Raw genomic sequence first — 26,563 nt, 5'->3', positions numbered from 1 at the left:
TACACGCCGTGCACTGGGACTGTTGCATATATGCAACAGTGGGCAGTACTGTTGACCACCCCAGATGTTGCATATCTGCAACATCGTTAGCATTCGTTCCCTAGTGATTCGCTGTAGCTACTTTCACAAAATTTTGGTTAATTCTCGTGAACTGTTTCGTTCGTGGAGTTTTCACCGGGCATGTTTATTTTCTACAGGGTCTTCCTGCTATTCTGCCTTCAACGTTTTACGCTGTTCCCCGAAGCCGACCGAAGCGGAATTTTCAAAACGCGTTAGACGCAATCGACACCAACGAAAGTGACTTCTCCTGTGACGACGCAAGCGACGAGGAATTCTTTCCTAATTCTCAGGACAGTAGCACTGAAGGCGACGAGGAAGGTTGTGCTGACGGTGGTGGTAGTACAAGTGAGGAGGAAGACGACCGAGAGACGGTCACCGCTGGTGACCTGAAAAAAAAATACGCCAATGGCCGGTTCACTTGGCGAAAAACAACTTTCGAACAGCCGCCAATGAAGTTTGACGACGACTTTCCAGTCCCACCAGCCGAGCCCCTGACGGCAAAGCAATACTTTGATCTGTTTGTTTCTCGAACCATGCTGAAACAAGTCGTTGAAGAAACAAACACGTACTATATGCAGAAGAATGGAACTCCTCTCGGTCTCACTGTAGAAGAGCTCACCTCTGTCTTAGGAATGTTTTTCCGCATGGGGCTTGTGAATATGCACCGAGTCCGTGCGTACTGGGAGACTGGAAGCAGGTACGAGCTAGTTTCTCAAGTGATGTCGAGGAACAGGTTTGAGAAAATCACCAGTCACTTGCACTTCACAGACAATGACCGAGCCACGGACGAGCTGAAGCAAGACAAATGTTGGAAGGTGCGTCCGTGGCTTTCCTCACTGCGGCAAAACATGCTGTCGGTAGCCCAAGAAAAGAAATCTGCCGTAGACGAAATTTTAATTCCATTTCGTGGCCGCTGCAACATAAGGCAGTATATGCCGAGCAAGCCAAAAAGTAAGTGGGGCATAAAGGTCTGGGCTCGGGCTGGTGAGTCGGGGATTTGTTACGACTTCGACGTTTACCAGCGCTGCAACAAGGGTGTGTATGGTTACCAAGAGGGGTACCAGCTTGGCCTCGGTGCTGGTGTGGTACTGCAACTGTGTACCAGCCTCCCAGACCGTGCTGACAACTTGATTGTTGCAGACAATTTCTTCACCAGCCCCCAACTTGTTTCTGAACTGACGACGAAAGGGATATCTTTTGTTGGTACGGTCCGCGAGAACAGACTTCAATCTTGTAAGCTGATGGATGAAAAGTCAATGAAGAAAAGGGGCCGAGGAACGCATGATTTTTCGGTGACATCATGCGGAGATAAGTCACTAATTGCAGTGAAGTGGTTTGATAACCGAAGTGTCACCTTGTTGTCAAATTGCTGTGGCATTGAACCAGTTGTATCTGTTAGAAGATGGGACAAGAAGGCGAAGGATCACGTACTTGTGGACTGCCCCGCAATCATCCCAACATACAACAGCTCCATGGGTGGTGTGGATTTGCTGGATAAAATGTGCTTCAGCTATCGCTTTGCCTTGCGCTCCAAACGGTGGTACATGTATCTGTTTTGGCACACCGTCAAGATAGCCGCCGTGAACGCTTGGTTTCTTCACAAGAGAATAGCGCAGCAGCAAAGGCAGCCGTCGGTACCTCTGAGAGCATTTCTCGAGGAATTGGCTTCTAGCTTGGTGCTGTTCCAGAAGCGACCAGCAGGCAGACAGTCAGGAGAGCACCTCCCGCCAGCTAAGAAGCTAGCGACGTCGATACCACGAGACGTAAGGGGGGATGAAACTGCCCACTGGCCAGTGTGGAACACGAAGTGCAGCCGCTGCAAGATGTGCACAAGTGGCTACACCTTCATTGCGTGCTCCAAGTGTAACATGAGCCTGTGCCTCAACAAAGACCGGAACTGTTTTGTTGCTTTTCATCGATAATCCGACTGTGTCATCAACTGAATCCTTGCATTTTATCTTTGTGACTTGTTTTTGTATTCCTTACATGTTATCTTTGTGAATCGTTTTATACAAAAACTGTTTCCTGCACGCCTCAGTTCAATATAATAAAATTCTCGACTACCAGGGTTCCTGTTGATTCATTGCCTTCACTGCCCAGTGTTGCATATATGCAACAAGCCATATTTCCTACAGCAAGCAATATTTTTATCAAATCATAGTTTAGAGTACTTCCAGGTGGTCTTGAGAGAGCATCGTAAAAATATTTCTGGGTTTTAATAACGTTTTCTTGTACTGGGTAATAATGGGTTAAGTTGAATGACGGAGAGTCCACCTGTTGTCCTTAATGCGCATTACATGGCCTTCCCGACCCCACTTCATTCGCTTGTCTTGCACCAGAATACCTTCTGCGTGAGTTTGTTCCCTGATGAACACTGCTGCTTTCTTATTTCGAAGTATCTTTTTTTTGTGTGTGGTTCGTCGGGACGATTAAAGTTTGTGTTCAAGGCGCTTGGTGACATGCCAAGTTTCCGCCGCATAAGCCATCCCCAGAAGCACACATTCGTTATTTCACCCCTGATAATTTGCCAAAAGGTAGTTGCAAACTGCAATAATCTACTTGTTCTAGTATTTCATTCCCTATCTTAAGAGGGCGCCTCTCCGCATACCTGGTGAACATTACCTTTTATTTATTTTTTTGAACACTCAGTTAAGCTTTAAAAATAACAGGCCAGGCCCAAGCCTGTAACTTTTTTAAAGCTTAGCGGAGCAGCAAGCGCATGTGCACCCTACGAAGGGTTGCCTCGATACACCCTCACGCAGAGCGCACGGTTATATCTGTTTAAGAACAGCTCTGATGTAATCGCGGCCGCTGCTCGGGCTGCAAAGAAAAAAAAACGGAGCGAGTGAGCGAGCGCGGAGCAAGCGAGAGCGTTCAGACCGGCCGTAGTAAGGATTTCGCCTTAATAAACAGCACTACTGGATGCCCTATGAGGCTGTCCAAGGGACCCACGTTCACTGGCAGATCCCCCACCCCCGGCCGCGTGCACGTGCCACGCCACAGGGCCCGCAAGCAGCCCAGCCAAGACAAATTGGCACGTGGCACATTTTTCCACCTTGATGGCAAGCATGAACGACACTGGGATGCTGAGCAGATGCCCAATCGATCCGGCCCATCTCATTCTGAGAGGGTGGTACCAGGTGCACGTCAACCAGTGCAGACTGCCACACCCTGAGTTGGACGCGAAGCGGTTTATGTTTCCACGACGTGAATAGGACAGGATGCTAGTGTGTCTTCTAATTCCGTCTCACCTAATGCTCAAAGGATGGTTGGATGTTCACGTCCAACAGTGCCGGAAGTTGCACCCAGAGGAGGACCAAAAGCATCAACTCCTGGCGCAACTTAGCGCTAGGTCGACCAAAGCCTTTGACTACACCGACTGCCCCCAAGCCACAGACATACCAGCTCCATCGCGGAGTGACGCGGACGAGGTGGCCGGGGAAAAGAAATCGGTGGGCAAGACCGTGGACCCCATGACAAGCCAGGTAAGGAAACCAGCCGTTAGCTTGGACGCACTGGACCTCGGATGCATGGCCTTGCACATGTGTAGGTGAAACTTTCAAAAAAGCCGCCATATTTACTCCTGCGGTCTTGCGTGTGTGTGGTCGCAGCCGCGACGTCATCTAATTGTCGGGGCAGGACGGTACGAGAGAAACGGCACTTTATGGCACTGGCGCACTTTTCTCGCTAAACCAAAATACCCGAGCACACCTAAGCGCTTTTTATGGGCTGTGAACGAGAAATCGTGAATTTCCAGCTGAAAGGCCGAGACGCCGTTGTTTCGCCTCTCGTTGTCGAAGGGCTTTGCAGTCTTGTCGCGTGCTTCCAGTTCCTACACCTCACGCCGATGCTCGCTGCTCGTTCTTCCCCTTCCTTCTTCTGCGGTGTACTGGCGGAGACGGCCACCTCTCGCTACTGCCAAGTGCAACTCGCGCGCTATGTAACGCCGCTTCAGTGGGCCTTTTTTTTTTATCTGGGATGCCGGTGCCCTATGCACGCCGGCTGCTTGGCTCGCTGCGCCTCGCGATATAGAATGCCTCATGCTACGGAGCGCCGCAGCAGGAGGCGTTTGTTAAGGCCGATCCACACGACGAACCGAGTCCGCGGTCCGATCGGTCACATGATGCCACGCCACGGCCCGCCACGGTCCGATGCAGTGCAGAGAGCATCCACACGGCGGACCACCGTAGCAGACGACCGAGCGGTCCAACTAGCTACACTCTCCACCACAGTGCTCCCAACCAGACAAACTCGCGAACCCATGCGAACGGCTCGCGCCCGCGCCGCGCATGTTTTATATATATTTTGCGCTTGGTTTCGCATTTCCGCACGCATTTTGGAGAAGTCGAAATGGAAACGGAGCGCAAGCGTCGTTTTCCGCTATGGCGTTAGCTTTGTACGTTGATGAAGAAGACTACCCTGCGCCGAAAAGGTCGTGCTGGGTTAAGGAGTGGATGTGTCGAAAAGAGCTGGGACTGCAGAACCAAGTTGTGGCGTGCGGAACTCTCGCGACCGTCTGCTACTGTCCCTGGGTTGCCTCCAGAACCCCTCGAAAAAAGAGAAAGCATTGTTTATTTATTTTCGGAGAACACAGAGCTAGGGTGCCTGAGACATTGGGTTTGGAGCCAAGTCCGACAAAGGGGAGGGGGGTTATTTCGACCGCCCGCTGTGCGTATATCAGTTGTAACTTTTTGCTTATTTTGCCTTCTATTACAGCAAGTGGATGAAACCAGCGCTGACGACAGCCACAGCATTGACAGCCACATCAGGGCAATGAGACAGGAAATGCAGAAGACGGCCCCTAACCATGTCAGGGTGCGACACTCAATGGCACATACCTCTGAGTCTCACCGGCAATACATCGCCAAAGAACGGCCTTTGCTTCGCAACCTCTTCAGGAAGTACCCTGCTCTTTGTACTGTGTGTTTATGCCGAGACGGAAAGGAAACCTGAGTCACTGGCTGCCTGAAGTTGAGGTTCCACACTCGTCGCAAGAATCAACGCCTGGAAGAAGCCCGCCAGCTTCGCAAGATGCAAGGAGTCGTGAGGTGGGAGATGCGCTGGTTCAAGACGACCAAAAGTCGCCAGAAAAAAATGAACCCCAGAAGAGCGTATCCGCCCCACAAGGCTACAAGACACGGAGTAGACGCGTAGTCACGCCTGTCCAGCGCTTGTAAAAGGGAAGGCTGTGAGCGGAAGATGTGCTGTGTGTTTATGCCGAGGCGGAAGGGAAACCTGAGTCAACGGTGCACAGTCGGCGGCTTGGCCCGCCCAACGAAGGAATTACGAGGGCGCGACTCAGGGAGGGAAACCGAAAAATAAAGGCACTCTCAGACTAACGCCAAATGTGTCGGTTGCACTTTTCTCGCGCCCCGCGAACACTACACTCTTGTGAGCAAAGAAGAGGTAAAAAGGTTGAGTTCAGTGTGCATTTTATTACTGCATATTGTGGTTCGATCATGGTTGGGGAGTTCGAGCAGCTAGGAGGTCAATCCCCAGTGGAAGCCACCACTCAGCCTGCTTACCTAGCTGCCAACTGGGTTGAAGCCACGAAATGCTAGAAAAGCTCAGGCATCCAGCCCGTAGGAGCAAAAGGGTGAGAATCATGTTTTCCCATTATGCTGCAGAATGTTACTGCCTGTTGCTGTTCCACACCAGGGGCTCAGGTAACATCGCTTGCTTGTAGCAGGCAAGGCAGTAAAAGATCATGCTGAATGCACGCAGTCAACTAAGGCACTCAATAAAAATGCAGGATGAAAAACTGCCACGCTTAACTCGCTTTGGTCAGAGCTTCTAACCACACTCAAGACTGTTTATTTCAGTGTCTTACAGTCTGCTGAACATTTTATTGACCTGAAAGTAGCAGTAAAAGCTCACAGAAAATAGTCATTATAAAAATGTACTACTATACATTTTAATGTCATTGCTATCAAATGGGATTTTCGTAAAATAGTACTATTTTTTTAAATGGATGGTTCTGTGCTTTGGAGTACACACCCATACTTCAGGGTGCATGCACAGAGTTCTAGTGGTCAACCATTGTATTGCTAGTGAACTACGAATGTTAAATCTGAATAGTGCACAATAATACGAAACAAAACTCGCGTGCACCTTTATAATTTGGAAATTATATGTGCATAACAATGGTTGTTAAAGGGACCCCGAAAAGCTTTGTGAAGGTGGCAATTAAATGCATTCAGGTGGTAGAACACATGACGGGGGATTTTTTAGCCAAGTTTGAGCCCCATACATTGTACGGATAATTTGTAAACAATTTTTGAAGATCACCTTTTTCACCCGATGAGCGCAACGCGGCAGCGAGCCGACCGCGGCTGACACAACGGCGACCGCGGCTGACGCAACGGCGATCGCGGCTGACGCAACGGCGAAGGCGCCCCCTGATTCGCCCAATCGCCGGCGAGGTCGGCCGGCGGCGGCGTCACTGTTATTGGCTTCCGGCTGCTCTCCCTCCTTCCTGCGCGATCCCAAGGCAAAGGCGGCAAAGGCGGGTCCGGAGCGATTGACGCGTGCCTAGGCACAGGAATGTAGCTAGCGCAGAACGGAAGTCGAGCGTCGCGATGTCACATGGCTATTCCCAGTGATTCCAGCTGCTTTGAAAGAAGCAGAGAGGGAGGAGGAGTCGATCGGCAAGTGGGGAGAGGTGCATTTAATTGCTTCTGGCGCAGCTAATACTGAATGTAGATCAATAATTCCAACGGCATTGCATCGCTATATTGGTGCTACGCGACAATACAGGCCTTTTGTAACTTTTACAGAAGGCCTTTCTGGGTCCCTTTATGGCAGGGAGCTTGTTCAAATCGGCAGCACAATTTGACGTGGCAGTTGCAACATGGCAGCCTGCGAGAGCAAGGTTAAGCGGCCAAGTCAGTGGTATTAGTGGAAAGCTACGTTAACACTTTCCTTTTATTCTGTGCAATGATTTTGCTGAACTGAGTACAGGACCCAAGTGCCCGCACGCAATTATTTGCAATCTAGTGCAGAAGCACTTGCGAGCATTTTAGCCGTTTCTGAAGCTGCAGTAAGGTTCTTTGTACTTGCACTCTGTCACAATGTTGTTTTAATTTAGGAAAAAACACTTTGGGGGATTTTTTCACACACAAGGAGAGGGGAAAGGGAAGGCACTGATATGACTGCAAGTGTTTGCCGAGTACTTGATGGTAGTGACATGCAACGAGAAAATTCCTAATTAAAACAAATAAAAAGAGCGCCCTGAAAACTCATCCCGCTTTTTTTGCTTATTAGGTGTAATTACCGCAGACCATTTTTCACAAGCGTGCCGTACAAAGTTGTTTCTTGAAGTATGGCGTTGTTACGTTCATTCAGTTGTAATACATGCTGTTCTAAAATAATGGGTAAAAAGTTGGGTGCATGCTTTTATTATAATTTATTGGAACTGCCCTAGAAGCAGTTAATTTTAACTAAAGAAAAACAGTAAGCACTTCAAATATCATGAGACATTGATTATTACCCTATAGCAATCAGCTCTATATAATGTAGTGTTGTGTTATTTTTGCACTGTTGACCACCTTGGCATTTTTGACCACATTGCCCCGAGCAGCCAAAGTGAAGTCAACACTGTGAAAGGAAAGGTAGAGCAATCTTGTGCACTTGAGTTCTCTACCCGATAAGGTTACGTCCGCTGTGCGTTAAGATTGTATTTTATGGCATATGTCCATATATTGCATTAACATCCCCTCACAAGTGCCATTTGTGTTACTGTCGTAGCATTTCTTTAAACCCTAACAGTTATTAAAATAATCTGAACGTACACATCTATGTGTTATCAAATTCTAGCAAACAGTTATTGTTAAGAACAAGTGCTGTGTTATAAAATAGCAAGTGGTATGCATGTGTGCATGCCTAGTATGGTTTGGTGATTGCAATATGATAGTCTTGTTTGACTTCATGCAGCTTATAGCTTGCTTTTTGTCAGTCATCATGGAAAGCCTGTTTACAGCTTATCAGCACAGCTAGACATGATTGTGCAGATTTCAAGTGCTATACTTTTAACTTTTTCGGTCCAGGCACGATGGTTCAGCAAGCACCCGCTGGTGTTCTGGGATGCGGATCTCGAAGGCCCCTTCAAAACATGCATCGTTCACATAGAGGACCAAATGCTGAAAACCAGTCACCCAAAGCAGGCAATTTTGTTGGCCTTTTGCCTTCACTGGGTGTTTGTCCTCATCTACCAGCGAACACTGAAAAATTTCTACAGCCTGATAGAGAACCTGTTGGGTATGGCAGCAACCAAAGCAATGCCAGTGATCAACATGACCGTAGTCAACACACGGAGGATCTTACACACGGAGGAGATTCGCGGCTGGACTTACTGTCATTCACCCGCATAATAGCAAGGCACTACCTGCGCCTTGGTGTACACGACAGAAGCATCAAGAGGTCTCCAGCTTCCACTGTGCCCGCTATTGCGCTTGACCCGCACGGACATTTTTACTAGAAGCTTGAAAAACAGTTGAGGTGCATGCCTGTCACAAAAGGTGGAAATAGTGTTGCGAAAACTGTAACATTACGCTTTGCGTAAAACATGGATGCTTCAACTGAAATAGTTGAAGCATCAAGATAACTCAAGATGCGCCAAGATAACTCTGGTTCAGCAAGAGCCTCTATTTGTGGACTGAACTAACTTGCGGATTGCATGGGAAGAGCCCAGCATACTTCCTAATGTACGGTATTGTACCTTCAGAAAAAACAAGCGTATTTCTATAAAACTTTGTAGATGTTGTTTCTGACCAATACTTTTTTCATCGGCCTTAATGGGTTACATGGCCTTCCCCGTGGGCCCCTCGGATGCCTGCCACCTGATGTTCCTCTGAACTTTGAAAGAAGGACTAAAGCACACAAGAAATTGTCGAAGCATGTCAAAGGGCTAGAGGACGAAACTATATCTCAAAAATTATTTTTGGATAGGGGAAATATTTAGAAGGTGAGCAGTCATTGATGCATATTCATCAGCTGGTTAGTAAGGAGTTTAGGCACTGGTCCCAACACCGCCACAGAAGACTGCACGAAGGGAAAGAAATTTGATAAATCTTGGCAGAAAAAAGTAGTGCAGAAGCTTTTCCCCAAACAGAAGTCGGTCCAGACGGCATAACATTGTAACTGACAAACACAAAGCAGTTTCCAGCAGTGTTGCTCTCTCCGGGTCCTAGCTGTAGCACCTTCTCGGATAATCCCATCATCGGATCGCCATCTGGCATGTCTAGCCACATAAGACCACCTCAACACGGTACTCTTAACCGTGGAGCCGTCAGAGAGGCGGCGAACTTGAAGAAGCCCTTGTAATTGCAGTGCGTGACGGAACGCAAGTTGAAGCTACTGAACATTGAACTCATAGTGAGCGAAGGCAAAGGAAACGGCACAGAATTACCTATCATCGATACAGCTGTGATAACGTCATTTCTTGGGCTTGTCGTCTGCCTGGAGTGCGGCGCAAAAAGCATGACTCTTTCAAAGGTGAAGCTTCCAATGAAGTCAATTCCAACGACGACCCCATAATTCCAACAATGACCCCATAATACCAGTTTTGCACCATAATTCTGTGGTGCGAAACTGGTACCAGGAGTACAGAGGCCGTTTGCATACTGTGCCACTGCACAATTTCTTGCACGCAGCCAGGAGCAACAGAAGTGACATGCCGGAATGAAAAAGCACATTGAAATGGCGGCAAGACACAGAGACAAGGACCCTTCCACCCAGATTAGTGCAGGGCATGTTATATTTCTCCCGGGGTCCATTGGTTCATTGCTTGAAGATAAAAAATGCCAGGCAGAAGCAATGTTTGCCTTGTCCGCTGTTTCGAAGTTGATCTCTTTTTAATGGAGAGACACAGCAACTAAAATGTACCGGTGCATGTTTGCGGACAGTGATTGCTAAATGGTTCGGCTGTGGAAGGGTGAAGCTGTCTCGTGTTGTATCTGACGGTCTCGGCACGTATTTTGAAGCAGAGGTGGCAGGTGAGCCGTGTGAGCCAAAAGTGCACTACTCTCATGATCGATGAAACACCAAAGCCCGAGCAGAGGGTCCAACAAATGGACGTTCCTGTACGGTACTTTTCCAACAACCAACAACAAGTCGCCGTACAACACGTGCGGTCGTTCAACCTAGGACATGCCACTGCTGAAGTAATTGTCAGCTGCGTAAAAGAGGCTATGATGGACCTCCCGAAGCAAGGGTTCGTCTGTTTCTTTAGCGACGGGCCTAATGTTATGAAAAGTGTCAAGAACAAGCTTCAAAAGCAAGTGGCCCCCCTCTTAGTTGATGTTGGCAAGCGCAATTTGCACAAAGTGCACAACGTTTTCGCGGCTTGGATGCATTTGGCGTGGATGTTGAAGAAGTAGCAAGAAACATTTATTACTACTTTACGGGGGCTGTTAAGATCAAGGGGTTCCATCAACTGGTGGCGAAGGCTTGCCCGCGAGGTTTCTTTTTGTTTGTCGGTTTTGACTAGGAGTGCCGGGGGTTGGAGCATCCTTTTGAGTGCCGTTTTCTTTTTTGTTCTTCTCTCGTGGTTGGGGGCCGCGGACCCCATTCAGCTGTGCGGCCTATAAACGGCCAGAACTGTTAATTATGTGTCCTACGCTCTTTCTTGGGTTCTGCCCTCTTTGTGGGCGGGTTTTTCTCAATAAAATCAAGGTTGTTAGGGGCTTCTGAGCGAACGAGAAGTCCGCTAGCTAACTTGTCATGCCTTGTACACTGCAACTGTAAATAAATTGTAAATAGTCATGTGGTAAACCGTCATCAGCTACATGCCTCTGATCATCGAGCCGTCTTCAACATCTTTCATCCATCGACCGATCCTCCTCTAGCGTCCAGACTAGCGGGAATCTTACTTAAATGAGCCATGAAGACAAAATACAAGTTTTTGTTATTCGAAAGATTTCTTGTTTTATAGTGCCCCATGCGCTTCTCCGAATGCAAACGATGCTTTATTCACAAAGAAATTAATTTAGGTAAGAATTTTGATTTTCCCGCTAAATCGTGCGTTTTCGTAATCTGCAATGACATCACAGGAACCGAATGCTCTGCTATGGTCCCTAGAAAGATATTTCTAGGAATCATAGCTCTGCAGCCGATTGGGAGGCCTTGTTTGCCGTTAGTGAACCTAGATGGTGCCACCATACCGTAGCAAGCCGTTTTCTGCCTTTGGCATGGAGCAAGAATTCCTTTCTCCGTGGCCTTTGGTTTGTTTTTGACCGTATTTAAACCTGGCTTGTTTTTGTTCACGGAGAAAATAATAGTTTCGTAAAACATAGTGCTCACTTGACAAATATGATCACGTCAGACGCCGTTCCTTGTGTCGATCGGCAAGTGTAGTCTGAGACAACCCCAAAGCCCCGCAGTCCTGTGCAGCTAAACCAAGCATTGTGCGTGCAGTACCAACAGCAGAACGCATCGGCACTTCTGTTCACGTGCGCTTTCGTAACTTCCACTGTTTGTCCCACCATTCTTACGGCTTTGAAAAGAATGTGCCTTAAATTTAAGCGCAAATGGCTCGTTCGGCAAGCTTTTAAGCTACGCCTAATTTGGGTTTGCTTCTGCCGCCCTCCGCCAATCCCAAGCTGTCACATGTGACATCACAGGTAGGTTCTGTTGCGGGAAATGAGCTAGTGGGTCGCATGGCCATTCCCTGTTTTCCTAATTATGTAACTTATTTGGGCTAAGTTTACGTTAAAAGTGGTGTTAGTATGATTCTTACAAGGCAAATTTTTGAATGATCCAAACTTGTGTTTTCTCTTCATGGCTCCTTTAACTGATGCCATGACCAGGATCGTTCGAGAGGCTTCCGGTGGATGACGGAGAGGCTACCCCACGACTGGGGCGACATCCAGTGAGAGGCCCCAAAGAGCGGGTGCTCCGAGCTGTAGAGGCAACACGAAAGAGTACGGGGTGGCGTCCTCGCGAGAGGGGCAGAAACTCCAAGCTGCGGCGGTGAGGACGCCCTTGGGACGGAGCGCCTGGCATCAACGACGACCAGCTATTCCGAGGGTTCGAGCCGAGGCTCGGAGGCGTCGCAACCACTCCGGGAGGGGCGTCGGGAGCTCAGTCCTGACCTAATCTTCGGGAGCAGCGCAGCGTATCTTCGAGGCGTCGAGATCCAGGGCTTCGACGAGTGACAGGGGCTGGCCGAGAGCCAGCAGCGGAATCGGCGGCGCTACGAGAGGCCCGCAGTGGGTCTTGAAGACTTCGAAATCCAGGGCCTCGGCAACAACAACAGGTGCTGACCGAGAGCCAGCAGCAGAATCGGCAGCACTAGGAGAGGCCACGTCGACGACGACGCAACAACCGGACAGGGAGTAAACACAGGTGGGCCCTGATTTGTTTCCTCCGGTTCTATGATGGCACCCACGACACAGTTGCAAGACCAACAGAGAGAAGTGGTAGAGGGGGATGGGTCGAATTCATCCAACCAGACAGAGGCGAGCAATCCGCCAGTGGTGACAGGGCAATAGATAGTAGCGAGCGAAAGCGATACTGACGCGCTTAAGCTTCAGCCGGAAGCCCTGAAAGTCCAGTTGGAGATTAAGAAGCTGAAATTTGAAGAACTGAAGCTGCAGAGTTCGCGGAGCAGTGGCAGGGCGAGTGCAAATAAGTCAAAATTTAAAATTTACGCGGATACATTGCGGGCTGTCCTTGCCCCGATGCTGAAATTGGAGGAGCTAGCACCTGCATGGTTCCGTAGTGCTGAAAGCATGATCAAGACGTGCGAGATTCCTGACGAGGCAGCCGGATCCATCATCTTTCCATTTCTGAACGAAAAGAGCCGCATGCTCATTGCGAACAAGTCGGTTGGTCAACAGCTTTTGTATGCGGAGGTCAGGGACGCCATCCTAGAAGAGCTAAAGTTGACGCCAGAAGAGTACAGACAGAGATTCTACAGGTGCAAAAAGGGGAATGAGACATGGGGCCAATTTGTCACTAAAATTGAGGTGTTGCTGGATTATTATCTCCGAAGCCGCAACAACCGTTCCCTGGATAAGTTGAGGTCACTGCTAATTGCCAATCCCAAGCTGCTCCGCCAATCCCAAGCTGTCACATGTGACATCATAGGTAGGTTCTGTTGCGGTAAACGAGCTAGTGGGTCGCATGGCCATTCCCTGTTTTCGCAGCGGTGGCTTAGAGGTACAGCACTCGCCTCGTATGCGGAAGGTACTGGGTTCGAATCCTGGTGCCGCCGGGCACCCACCGGTTTCTTTAATGGGTACAGGCGTCCCTGGTCAAGTGCGGACCCTTGAAAGGGGAATCCATGCGAAGCAACTCATGGATGATGAGTTGCGCTCGTATGCCCTTCAGCATAAAACGCAAGACTGGTTAAAGCCGAAGGAAGTCGCGTCGCTTGCGCAGAAGTTTGAAGATAGCAGGCCCAGACATCGCACCGCTAACCTGCGAAACAGTGAAGTGAATGGGGTGCCGCACGCATACAGGAATTGCGAGCCCGCGGATAAGAACACAAAAGGGGAGCACAGGCCCCCGCCGAAATGCCACAGCTGCGGCCGCAGCGGTCACCTGCAGTATTACTGCCCCCAGGATAAGAGCAGCCAGCTGCTGAGGGGCAAAATAAATCGCAGTTCCCGGTGTTAACTGCGAGAGCACTCTGCGAGTCGAGCGAGGTACTGGGGTGTGGCACGGATAAGGGGACGCCGGTGTCCAAGCTGACATGGATCGAGCTCAGCTCGGGGAAGACCCCGCTGAAAGCTCTCTTAGGTTCAGGAACGGAGATATCGGCGTTAAGAAAGGAGCTAGTGCCCGATGCCATTAAGGGGTTCAGGCAAGCTCAGGATGCGCGGTGCATTTGGGCACACTATCGAGGCAGACCTCATGCACGTTCCCTTCGAGCTTAGGTGCAGGAAACGGTAGCATGAGCCTGCATTTGCAAGCACTCGGTGCGGTAACTGATGAGTTGGCTGAGGGTGTGGATGCATTGCTTATGCCAGATCTGTACGATGAGCTGAGGCGGGCCCAGAAGGAAGCCGATGACCTTGCCAGTAGGATTGTACAGGCGGAGAAAGACATGGCACGACAAGAAGGCGTAGAGCACGTAGAATTTGAAGTAGAGTCAGAGGAGTGGGGGGATAACCTGGAAAGTGAAGAAATCGCGCAGGCAGCGGCAGTCGAAGCGCGGCCACAGGAGGATAACACCACGGCTAAGACGGCGTTTGCAGGAGAGCGAAGAAGGGATGATGTGTTGCTCGAGGGTGCTAAGGGAGCAGGCGCGAGCACTCACATGGGATAGTGATAGAGGATGGCCTTCTCTTTCACGCGGAAGTGATAAACGGTAGACCGTGTAAGCAGCTGGTTCTCCCTGAATCACGCCGCAAGGAGGTACTTGTGCTCGCACATGACAGACCGTGTGGTGGTCATTTCTCTCAAAAGAAGACAAGCCAGCGCATGCGGAGTGCGTTTTTCTGGGCAACAAGCAGCCCACGGGACGTCTGCTCTGGGGTGCCCCAGGGGGGCGTGCTAAGCCCCTTCCTGTTCAACCTGGTGCTGGCCCCGCTTCCAGACTGCATCCCCCCTGGCCTCCAGTACCCAGGGGAAATGGCGGTCTATGCCGATGACATCACCATCTGGACGCACGGGCCCACCGGGGAGAACAGGCGCGTGAAGGCGTGCCTGCAGACGGCACTGGACTCGGTCGCGGCTTTCCTGGCAAGCCGCGGCCTGGTGCTGTCCGAGGCAAAGACACAAGCCTTCATGCGGCAACCCTCCGGGAAGACCGCTCGCCGCCAAACGCCGGAGTTTGTCCTGAATGGCAAGCCCCTCCCATGGCGCCTCAAAGTCACATACCTGGGGTTCCTGGTGGACTGCCGGCTGACCTGGACCCCAGCCGTGCGGGCCCAACAGCAACGTGCTGCCGGGGTGCTGCATGGAGTACGGCAGCTGCTGGCCCGTGGCAACGGGTGCTCCCACCGTGGCGTTGCGTATCTACAACAGCATGGCCACGTCGGCCGTGCTGTACGCGCTGCCTCTGGTGACGCTAAAGCGCTGCCGGTGGGGGGAGCTGGAGCTGGACCAGCGCCGGGCCATCCGGCTGTCTTGACCTCCCCAGGTATTCTCCCGTGGCGGGCACCTACACCGAGGCGGCCACTTGGACCGTCGAGATGCGGGCACTCCAGACGGGTCTGCGTCACATCGACCGGCTGCAGAAGTCCCTGGATGGGGCCGCCCTGCTGCAGCGGTTCCGAGGCCGGCCCAACTCGCAGATGGGCACGCTGCTGCGGCTCTACGAGGAGAACATCGTGTTGCCGCAGCGGCCCCGTCTGGAGCCGCCTCTGCCTGGCACGGGGGAGGCCCTGCAGATCGCCACCAAGCTCCCCGGGGTACGCAGCAAGCGCACCACCCCACACGCGGCCATCTACCAGGAGGTGGCTGCCCTGCTGCACGAGGGCGCCAGCGGACGCCTACATATCTACACAGACGGCTCGGTGCTGCCCCACACGGGCACCGCGGCAGCTGCCTGCACGGCTCCTGCGCTGGGCGCCAGCCGAACGTGCCGCCTGCCCTTCCCCGCGTCGTCGACCACTGCGGAGCTGGCTGGCCTGCACCTGGCTGCGGACCTGCTGCTGGAACGGGCGGGCCAGGACAGCCAGACTTTGGTCCTGACGGACTCCCGGCCAGCTCTGCTACGACTGCGGGAGGCAGACCAGCCGTTCAGCTCCTGCGGGCATGTAGAGACATCGTTGGCTGCCACGCTCCATGTGGTTGCCTCTGGCGGCTGCGACGTCTGCCTGCAGTGGCTGCCGTCCCACATGGGGATCCCGGGGAACGACGCGGCCGACGCCCTGGCCAAGGGTGCCCACCAGCCAGTCACCCCTGTCTCCCGGGACGTCACAGCATTCGACGCTGCACGCCAGCAGCTTGCCAAAGTGGCCCTTGCCATGCACCCAGACTGCCGTGTGGTGAGTGGCCAGACCCCTCAGGTTCTCCCGGGGCGTCTGAGCAGGGACGTCCGCAGCCTGCTGCTCCGGCTGCGGCTGAATTGTGTTGACGTGGCAGCCCGACTGCACCGCCAAGGCCGCCGCTCCTCCCCCACCTGTGCCCACTGTCCCGAGCCTGAGACGCTGGAGCACCTGCTTTGCTCCTGCCCAGAGTTTGCGGCACACCGGGGAGTGCTGCAGACTTCACTCCAACGTCTTGGGCTGCCCCACCAGCGCCTGGAGAACCTGCTACACCCAGCAGGGCCCGACGGCACCCGCCATGACGTCTTCCGCCTCCTGCTGGCCTACTTGGAGGCTACAGGACTTGCCCAGCGCCTATAGACAATAGTCTGCTGGACGCGCCATTGCTGCTGCTTCACGGAAATTCACGTCGAGGCTCCTCGCTCTTGTTGCTCGCCTACCTATCCCTTTATCACTCCCTTTCTCTCTAATCTTTATATACCCCTCCTCCCCCTCCCCCCCGCACTGGGTTGTATGCAGGTGAGCCCCCAGCTGGGCTCAATAATATCCCCAGTGCATCTCCTTCCCTTTTCACTCGAACCACTTAGTAGTAGTAGTAGTTTTTCTGGCTGAAAGTGGCGGGCGACGTGAAAAAGTATTGCCTGTCTTGCCAGTCGTGCAAGGCATTTGCTAATCAGAGACTAACAGACCATGTCCCAATAACCCCCTTGACAGGGCCGCAAGAACCACTCGAGGTTGTGCCCTTAGACTGTGTAGGCCCAATCGAACCGGCGTCGGCACGCGGTCACAGGTATGCCCTTTGCCTCACAGGCCTGTGTACTAGGTGGCTCGAGGTAATTCCGCTGCGCTCTTTGACGGCTCAAGCAACGTGCCAGGTTCTCCTCGAGATGTTTGCGCAGTTTGGGACCCCTCGGCTGATCTGCTGCGATCAGGGCACTAACTTTAGCGCGGCGCTGACAAAGGAGCTAGCCGAGTGCCTGGGAATCCGAATGAGATTTTCAACGCCTGAACATCCACACTGTAACGGCATAGTGGATTAAAGCTATGCTGAAGCATGTAATAATTGACAGGGGTCGCAAATGAGACCCCGTGTAGTTCCTTGCCTGCTATGGGCATACAGGGAAGTACCTCATGAGATCACTGGTTCCTCGCCGTTTGAGATGATGTATAGCCACGTTCAACAGGGCCCCCTGATGATACTGAGAAAAATTTGGTCTGGGGAATGGTCGCCGCCCACCGAGCTCAATAAAGCAGCTGCGAAATATATAGTGGGACTCCGTCAGCAGATGTCAGAGGCAGTGCGTACGGCGGACGAGCGAATGGAACGCATCCAGCTAGCGTATGCTGAGAGGTACAATCTGAGAGCACGGTCAAAGGAGTTTAGCAAAGAGGAACAGGTGTTGGTATTGGAGACAAACCCGCAAAGCAAAATGCACCCCAAATTGGTCGACGCCGGGCAGAATTAAGGAGCGAAAGCACACTGACAGTTATGTCGTAGTTTGAGGATGGGTGGGAGCGCTGGGTGCACGCAAATCGCTTAAGAAAGTACTACATGCACGTGAACAATGTAGGCGTGATATTCGAACAGGACATGGAGTTTGGGTACGTACAAAGTACCCCGTGCTCACAGAAAGATGGAGGGAGTATACTCATACCTGCCAACTCTTCCGAATTTTCCGTAAAATGTACGAATTTCAACCCCTTTTACGATTTTACGAATCTTGCCTGAAATTTTTGTTTTTCGAGAAAAAAAGAAACATCTATTAAAACGACACTGTGGTACCTTGTGCGGCCACGAGAGGGCAATACGTGCTCTTGTTATCATCATCAGCATAAGCTGCGACTTCTGTTGTATGTTTAGTGTCAGCTACGAATCCATATCCAGACAAAGCCTCGGGCCGTCGGGCCGGTTAGCACTACCGTGTTCGCGTCGCTCTTCGTATATGACAGCCGCATCTGATGCAGTATGACCTGTGGTACGACCGGGGTAGTTGCTTTGAACGTTTTTAGATTAGTTGCTTCGCAGTGCAATAGCGGCCTCGAAGCCGCGACAGTACTACCAAGTGTTTTTGAAGTCGTACACGTCACAATTTCCGTGCTTTGTGCCATCGAAGAAAGGTGAGAAGTTCGTATTTTGCACCATGCGTGCCTTTGATGTGAACCTTTCGCATGGTGGCAAGTCTGACATCAAGGTGCACATCGCTTCGACAAAGCACCAGGGATACGTGCGAGCCGCGGACAACCAGCCAAGTCTGACAGGTTTTGTGCGTAACGATAGTGACTTCGGCGTGATCTGGGCAGAATGCCTTTTCACGCTGTTTTTAGTTGAACACAACATCCCCCCCGAGTGTCAGCGACCACGCTGGACCACTTTTCCGGAAAAAGTTTCCGAAGTGCGAAGAAGCCAAGCGCTACACCTGTGCCCGAATGAAGACAACGGCAATTGTTCGGGAAATGGCTGCCAACGCGCAGACTCCTCTACTAGATGCCTTGAAACAGCAGGTATTTTCTATCGCCGTGGATGGCAGCAACAATAGGGATACGCAGCTTTACCCCATTGTTGTGACATATTTCGTTAGAGAAACCGGTAAAGTTGAGAGCCGCCTTCTTTGCCTCGGGACTATACAAGGGGAAGCGAATGGTCAGAAGATCGGAAATCTGATTCTGGACGAGATGAAGTCCCGGAATTTGCCCCTTGAAAACCTGTTGGCAATGTCATCAGACAATGCCAATGTTATGGTCGGCAAAAAAAACAGCGTTGCTACAGTGTTGAGAGAGGCTCAACCAGCTTTGATTGGGGTTGGTTGCCCGTGCCATCTCATCAACTTGGCCGCCCAAAACGGAGCTTCATGTCTTCGTGTGAAGGTTGATGAGGCTTTGGTTGACATTTTTTTTCACCTGGAGAAAAGCTCGAAACGAAAAGATCAACTTAAGGAGTTTCAACAGATGCACGATATTGAGGTGAGGAAGATGCTGAAGCATTCACCGACACGTTGGCTGTCTTTGGGGAAGTGTTTGAAGAGGCTGCTTGACCAGTGAAAGCCACTCCTTAGCTTCTTTTTGGCAGAGACAAAGAAGTCAAATAATCAGTGCTTGTTTTTGGAGTCGTACCACATTCCAAAAACTTCTGAACATACTCCCCAAAACCCAGTGCCTACCCCAAAAAAGTCTGCTGCAAGCGTTCCCAACACTGCTGCAGGCCTCAGAAAAACCACCAACGCTGATGGACTCCTGCTGAAAAGAAAAGGTGGGAATTCTGCACCCCAAGCGAAAAAGCTGAGACTTGAGACTGCAGGATCCAGCGAAAGTAGCCATGTGACCCGGGAAGAGCGCATTTTTTTCTTCTTATCGTCAGAGCTAAGCAGGGCATGCTGCCTTTTCTTGCAGACTGTGGTGCCGCTTTTTGAGAAGACGAACTGCCTTCTGCAGGAACAGGCTCCTCAGATTCATGTACTGAGGGGCCTCTTAAATCGCCTTCTCGAGGATCTTCTCACTAGATTTGTGCGGCCTGCAGTTCTGAAGGAATGCCATTCATTGGTGGACGTTGCATATAGTGCGGCAGAAAACCAGAACACTGATGAAGACATAGTCATCGGCAGCGTAACTTACTCTGCAGTTGAGAACCTGAGCTCAAGTGAAAAAGAGAAGTTCTTTTCTTGCGTTCGTCTATACTTCAGTGCAGCATGTGACTACATTCGGCACAAGTTTCCACAGGAAGACGTCAACCTCAAGATGGCTGAGGTTGCCCTAGGAACTGCTTCATTCAGCAGTGTACGGCATTCCCTGCTATCCTGCCCCAACAGAGCGGCGAATCCAGAGAAGAGGCAATGGAAGCCCTGGAAGTGGAGTTCGCCAGCCTACAAGCACACAGAGTTCCGCCAGAAATTCTGGATGAGCCCAGGTGCGACGTGCAGTGGGCAAAACTGGGGAACATTGGAGGTGTAGATGGATCGCTCAGGTTCAACAGGATTTTGCTAGCTATGCTGGGCATCCTATCCATTCCCCACAGCAATGCCGAATGCTAGAGAATATTCAGCACTGTGAACAAAACTCGGAGTTTCGCTCATCTGTGGATGAAAAAACTCTTGAGAGCCTGCTGATTGTGAAAGGTCACCAGAGTGGGACTTGCTTTGAGCAAACTTATACGGAAAACTCTCTCAAGTGAGCAAAGTCAGCAACGGCAAAGTCACTGCAAAAGTAAATCGTTGCCCAGCGCACGCTGCTTGAATGTTCGCTCATCCTGCCCAGTGGAGTTGCCACTCATTACTTTTCAAGAGTGACAGTTTTCACGCATGCTTGTGAAAATGTGAGAACGCTTGTCGAGAAATGTTAATCCTTTCAAACTGAACTAAAAAAAATTTTGCCTTCAGCCAGCAAAATCTGCAATGGCAAAGTTACAGCAAAAGTAAATTTTTGCCCAGTGTACAGTGCTAAATAAATGTTTCCTCTCCTGCCCGATGTTGTTGCTGCTCATTACTCTTCAAGACTGAAAGACTGACAGCCCTTTTTTTTTTTAAACTTGTGGTTGTGAAAACACGTGTCGCAGAATGTTAATCTATGAAAAAAAAAATATTAAAGAAATGAGCTACCCCCCCCCCCCCCCGGTGCGTGGGTTTTACGAATTTCCGACGAGTCGCCAGGTTGGCAGGTATGGTATACTTGATGTGTTGCGAGGGAGCATTCACTTGATGCCAGAACAAATTGCGGAGCTCAGGCGAGTCATCGTGCATTACAAGCAGACTTTCCCGGAAAAGCCAGGTAGGTGCAGGCTTGGCAAACACAAGGTCAGAGTTGCTTCGGGGGAAGTTGTCGGCGGGGGGTATCCATATAGAGTTCCGGTTGCACTCCGACCAGAGGTTGACAGACAGATTGATGAACTCGGTGAATGGGACCTCGTGTATCCCATAACCAGCAGTTGCGCACACTCGATCGTATGTGTAGCCAAGAAAGACAGGTCAGTCAGGCTCTGTATTGATTATCGCCAACTGAACGCCGTCTCGGAAGTTGACAGTTTTCCAATGGGAAACGTGACCGAGTTGCTGTATGAAGTAGCCAGGGCTAAGTATGTCGCGATTCTAGACATGACAAGGGGTTACTGGCAGATACCGGTCGAAGGGAGTTCGCAAAGGTACACCGCTTTTGCAACACCCAAGGGGCTATTCGCCCGGAAGGTGATGCTGTATGGACTTCGAAATTCAGCCGCTACCTTTCAGCGCATCATAAATGAAACCCTTCAGGTTCATACAGGTTATGCCTGTGCTTACATTGATGATGTCGCAGTGTATTCTGAAACATGGAAGGAACACCTTGAGCACTTAAGCAAGGTCCCAGATACTATAACGAAGGCCAGCTTCACAATCAACCCTGCCAAATGCAGATTTGCTAAATCAAAGGTCAGGTGCCTGGGGCATGTAGTAGAATCCGGGGTTCACTCTCCCGACCCAGACCGGGTAGAGGCTATCGTGCAACTAAAAGCACCCGTGACCAAGAAAGACCTGCGCACTGCACTGGGCCTATTCAACTACTACAACGAGTACATCCCCTCTTACTCAGAAATGGTGCTTCCGTTGACCGAGTTGACTAACCGGCCGGCGAGTGCCAAATGTGATCCTGTGAAGTGATGAGGCAGAGAGGGCATTCAGAGCGGTCAAACTGGCTCTGAGTACTTTCCCAGCTCTAACGGTACCCGACGTGGGTAAAGAGTTCATTTTGACCGCTGACGCGTCTGAGAAAGCTGTAGGGGCATGCTTAGCGCAGAAGGGTGAGGGGCAGGAAAAGCCCATTGCTTTTCTGAGTAAGAAGTTGACTCCTCAGCAGGCAAAATGGTCAGCCATTGAGCGAGAGGCGTTTGCAGTCGTGTGGGCGCTTGGACGTCTTGATACATGGCTTTTCGGTGCGAGGGTGAAGGTGGTTACAGACCACAATCCACTAACGTACTTGACTCGAGCTGTGTCATCTAGCACTCGCCTAACCCGCTGGAGCCTGGCCCTGCAGAAATGACTTACAGTTTTCACACATCAAAGGTGCATTAAATAAATGTGCTGATGGCCTGTCACGGTTGGAAAGGTGTAACTAACTGCCACCAGAAGGTAAGGTGAGTTTGGTACTGTCCACCGGAAGGGGGGAATCTCAAACGGTAGCCTGGGACCGACAAACATGTCAGCAGTACGTGAAGGTGTTGGCTGCTATCATGGAGCATGGAATGTACAAACTGGGCCCACACTGTGGACATAGTGCCAAGGACACAGCACAGTTTGGACTTAGTGTTTCTGTTCTTCGTGGTGTGTGTGGCTGTGTTGTAGTGTTGAAGTGAAGCAAGCAGTGTATGTACTCGGCAGTGTGGTTTGTGCTTCGTTACGAATTCTTTAGTACTTTGAGTGGGCAAGGCTTAGCGTAACCCAGGTGGCCATTTGTGTTGTAGGTACAATTAGTGAACATACATTTTTAGTGGGGAGGTGTTAAGGGAGCATGAAGACAAAATACAAGTTTGGTTCATAAGAAAGGCTGCTTTGTCCTGATAAAAACGGTACCGATTTCATCGCAAACTTCCAAAAAATAACGGAGATATTGTCAAGGGAAGAAGAAAGCGATCGGCCCAACCTCCGGAGAAGAAGAAGAAGACCCAGCTGGGCGGGCTTCCTCATGGCCGAAATCGTGTAAATAGTGTAAATACATCACTCGCACCTTCCATGGTTTATTTCCTGTGTCCTGCCGCCACGTAACATGTTTTGGTGGAGGTTGCGGAGATCATCCCCATCCTGGCCCCAGCTTCGCTTCGTCCCAGCTGCTGAACATCGCTCAAAGGGTCTTGGATCGCGTCGGCCCGCCCTAGCCCCGGTGAGCCATGGACGCACCATTCCTCAGCCCCGTGTCCCCAGCCTGTGACCTGCCGAGAACAAACGACGTTACCAGCCGCGATCTGAACAGAAGACGACACTGTTCCCCTGCCCTGAACTCCGGCGCACCTCCGAGGCCTTTGGACGTTGCTTCACTGAGTCGGCGGACATTGCTCTTTTGGGGCCAGTGCTCACCACGGCGAATCATCCTCATCCATGGCGGCGAGGACTCCCTTTTTCCTCTCATCGCGCATCGTCATCGCGTCGCATCTATACATTTACTAAGGCCTCGACCGGGACGGTCGCTTTAGACGAGGGGGATGTGTCAAGGGGAGAAGAAAGCGATCGGCCCAACCTCCGGAGAAGAAGAAGACCCAGCTGGGCGGGCTTCCTCATGGCCGAAATCGTGTAAATAGTGTAAATACATCACTCGCACCTTCCATGGTTTATTTCCTGTGTCCTGCCGCCACGTAACAATATAATAGAAAACGTGTGGAGCTGTGGAGACTCGATAGCCAGTTTCCAGCAACTTCACTGTGGGGAAGAACTTTCTTGTCAATGGCTTATTCCTTCGTGGAGAACGACTTTTTGTTCCAAGGTCTCTCTCGCATCAGGTAGTTGCCTCGGCAGCAATTGCCGAGTGTCGGAGAAAGGACAATGCCAAAATCATTCCTGTCACTAATGAGAGCCAGGAATTGCAAATTCTGTTTATCCAGACGCCACATATGCGAAAAGCTTTTGATGCATTTCCGGAAGTTTTGTTCTTGACGCAACCTATCGCACTAACAAACTGCGAATGCCATTGTTTGTGTTTGTTGTGGAGAATGGCGCTGGCCGCAGTCATGTGGTTGCCTATGCCTTGGTTGCCAGTGAGCAGCAACATGTTGTCACGCAACTCCTCGACATCTTCGTACAAGAAAACACCGCTGCCTCAAAAACAAGTGTAGTTGTGGTCGACAAAGACTTTACGGGGATATCTGCAGTGCGGGAACCTTGCCCCTCAAAACCTGCAGTGCAGTTGTGCCAGTTTCACGCGACAAAGGCGTTCAAGATAGCTGCAGGACAGCATGCGAAGTCCGCGTCTGCACAGGAGAGAGACAGCCTGGTGAGAAGCTTTAACGACATGGTCTGTGCACCAACATCACAACTGTTTGAAGAAGCTCGTGCTGAGTTTCTGAGGAGGTATGCCAGCGAGGATGCGCACACTTACTTCGACAAAAACTGGGCAAAGGTTCCTGAAATGTGGGCCCGTCACCTTTGCGACACATTATTCACAGCAGGAAACAACACCACAAACTGCGTAGAGTCGCACAATGGCAAACTGAAAAACATTTTGTCGTTACACGAGAAGCTGCACGATGCCCTGCGCTCTTTACTCAACATTTCAGATTCCATGCTGCAGGAGGCACGACACCAGGCAGCCCTCTTGCAGACATGCGGATTTTATTCTTACAACGCATCTGGAGATGTTAAAAAAATGTGCTTCAAGGAGATCACCACATATGCTTGTGCGCTGGTAAGCAATGCGCTGACAAAGGTGAGGGAAAACCCCCCAGAGGCACGAAAGCTGGCGGCAACCTCTACAGTGTGGCCTCTGCTTGTGGCAACACGTGGCATGAAGTTTCGACTGAGAAGCAGACGTGCAGCTGTACTACCTTTTCACGAATGGGACTTTTGTGCCGCCATTTCCTTGTAACTTGTGAAAAGTACGACATAATGCCAGATTTGAAAACAGCCATAAAAGCGCACTGGTTCAAGTCCTACCAGCTGGATTATATGGCAAGAAACACTGAGCCAGGTTCAAGCCAGGAGCCCTCAGAAATATGCTTCCAAATGAGGAAATAGCAACAATGCCCGGGCCATCACACGAAAAAATGAACAGGAGTCAGCGTTTTAATTTTGCGATACGCGCATTTAAGACAATGGCTGACCACTTGGCGGACTGTCCCACGGACATCTTTACTGCCCGGCTTGGTCTTCTAGAAGATATCCACACAGGTTGGCTGAAAGGGCAAGACATCATAATGGCTACTGACAACAGTGATGTCAGTCCTGATCTTGGCAGTACTGGTGTCACCAAGCCCCGTGTCACCAAGTGGCCACAGCAGAAGCACTGGGACAAGAGGCACAGCACGAGCACCGTACCAAGAATTCCTCGCCTGAATATGGAAACGCCAACTCCATGCAACCATGCCAGGAAGCTTCTTCCTCCTCTGCAGCAGCCCATGAAACTCACAGCAGTCTACGTCACCAGGTATGCTAAGATTTCGGGTTGCCAACCTTACTGAACCTTTCAAGACTGACCTGCTTGGTTACAATTACGCAGATAAAGCTTCCTGTGGTCAAGAGCCGCGGCCGCCCGAGGAACAGACCTGTTCAGAGGAAGTGCAAAAGGCACAGGGATGCATCCAGCACTCGTCCAGTGGCTTTTGAACATCTTTCTGAAGTTGCTCAACATAAATGTAAGCAGCATTACTGAGTTATTTGTGTATCCTCATTCGACGCTTTCTTTTTCAGTGCTGCTCACTGGAATTGTTGGAGAGGCAGTCAGCAAACGTGTTTTAAGCCAAAAATACACGGTGGAAGAAACTGATGTTCAGGTGCGGCCAGAATCACTCCCTAGTGCACTGTTGGACTGCAGGGTCAAGTTTCTGAAGTTAAGAAAGTGCTCCTCAAAAGATGCTTGGGCTCTCCTAACATCATCAGGTCAGTGGTATTTCTTCAAATTGAAGGTTTCCCTGGCCTTACAAAGCATTACAAAATACAAGTTTGTTAGATTTTAAAAAACTGCCACTGTGCAATGGTATTGATACCTCTGGTTCTGTCATCTGCTGCAATCCATGTCGCTCCAGCATTGGCAAGGAGTTAGCGCACCGATTACTCATTTTTCGTACCTTTGCTTTGTTGCAGTGCTACATACTGGAAAGTTTGTCAATATTATTGCTTTTTTGTGTGTATGAAACCTGTCATACAAGTTACCTCTTTTGAACAAAGCAGTGATGCTTGTAGTTATAGTTGCTTTAAAAGTGTTTAGTTTGCAGAAAATATTTTCACCATGAAATTAGGCATCGCGGGTGTTTTTATGGTAATGTTGGCATTAATTTCATTTTGCAGTGGCTATGAAAAAAGCTAATGAAGCATGGCTATGCCGCGTTTGCAACGAAAAGGATGATGGTCAAACCAAGACGGCCTGCTGCGACCACTGCCTTGAGTGGTTCCACTGGTAAGAATTAGAGGAGACTGTTTAAAAATTGAATTGAAAATGTTCATTTTGCTCTATCTTTTACACAGGCCTTGTGGTAAAGTCACGAAAGCAGACGTCAAGCAGTCCTTGCGGTTCTGCTGTCACTGCAAAGAGATCTGAGGACACATGGGACCTTTCACCGACGTCAAGTGCATGGCCCTTCTGCACTCACCTTACATTTCAGTTTCACATTCGCAATAAATATGCATTCCTGTTCAAATTTCTTGTTTAAATGTTTATACTTGCGCAAACATGGAGCATGCTATGTCAAACAATGCTATGGAGCCCCTATGTGCATGCAATAAACAAAGAAGGCTTTGTTTTGTCACGTACGTAGTACGTTGCATGATAACAGTGTGGAGAAAGGGACGAGCCGCGAAGACCCCTCCCGATGATGCCTTTAATCGAACACAGTTAACGATGATGATAGTGGGGCGCGAGAGAAGGATGCTCACTTATTTCACAACATCCTCCCCAGCGCGACAATG

At 50.5% G+C, this 26,563-nt stretch overlaps 1 protein-coding gene and 1 pseudogene across 4 annotated transcripts in view; one reads left to right on the top strand and one right to left on the bottom strand.

Annotated features, from left to right (window-relative positions):
- Positions 1-26,563, bottom strand: part of LOC144165267 (uncharacterized) — a 403,196-nt gene that overhangs the window by 352,394 nt on the left and 24,239 nt on the right. Inside the window, exon 4 of one of the 4 annotated variants that reach the window (XM_077695397.1) lies at positions 15,633-15,754. The exons of the other annotated variants lie outside the window; for them this stretch is intronic. The gene's annotated coding sequence lies outside the window, so the exon portion shown is untranslated. Of the gene's footprint in view, positions 1-15,632; positions 15,755-26,563 lie in introns of those variants that run through there. 4 annotated transcript variants of the gene reach the window in all.
- LOC144165330 (uncharacterized) lies at positions 18,137-25,187 on the top strand (annotated as a pseudogene).

This window comes from Haemaphysalis longicornis, unplaced genomic scaffold, assembly GCF_048455015.1.
Source record: "Haemaphysalis longicornis isolate Haplotype H1 unplaced genomic scaffold, Haemaphysalis longicornis Haplotype H1 scaffold_14, whole genome shotgun sequence".
Lineage (NCBI taxonomy): Eukaryota > Metazoa > Arthropoda > Arachnida > Ixodida > Ixodidae > Haemaphysalis > Haemaphysalis longicornis.
This window is presented reverse-complemented; position numbering and strand designations above follow the sequence as displayed.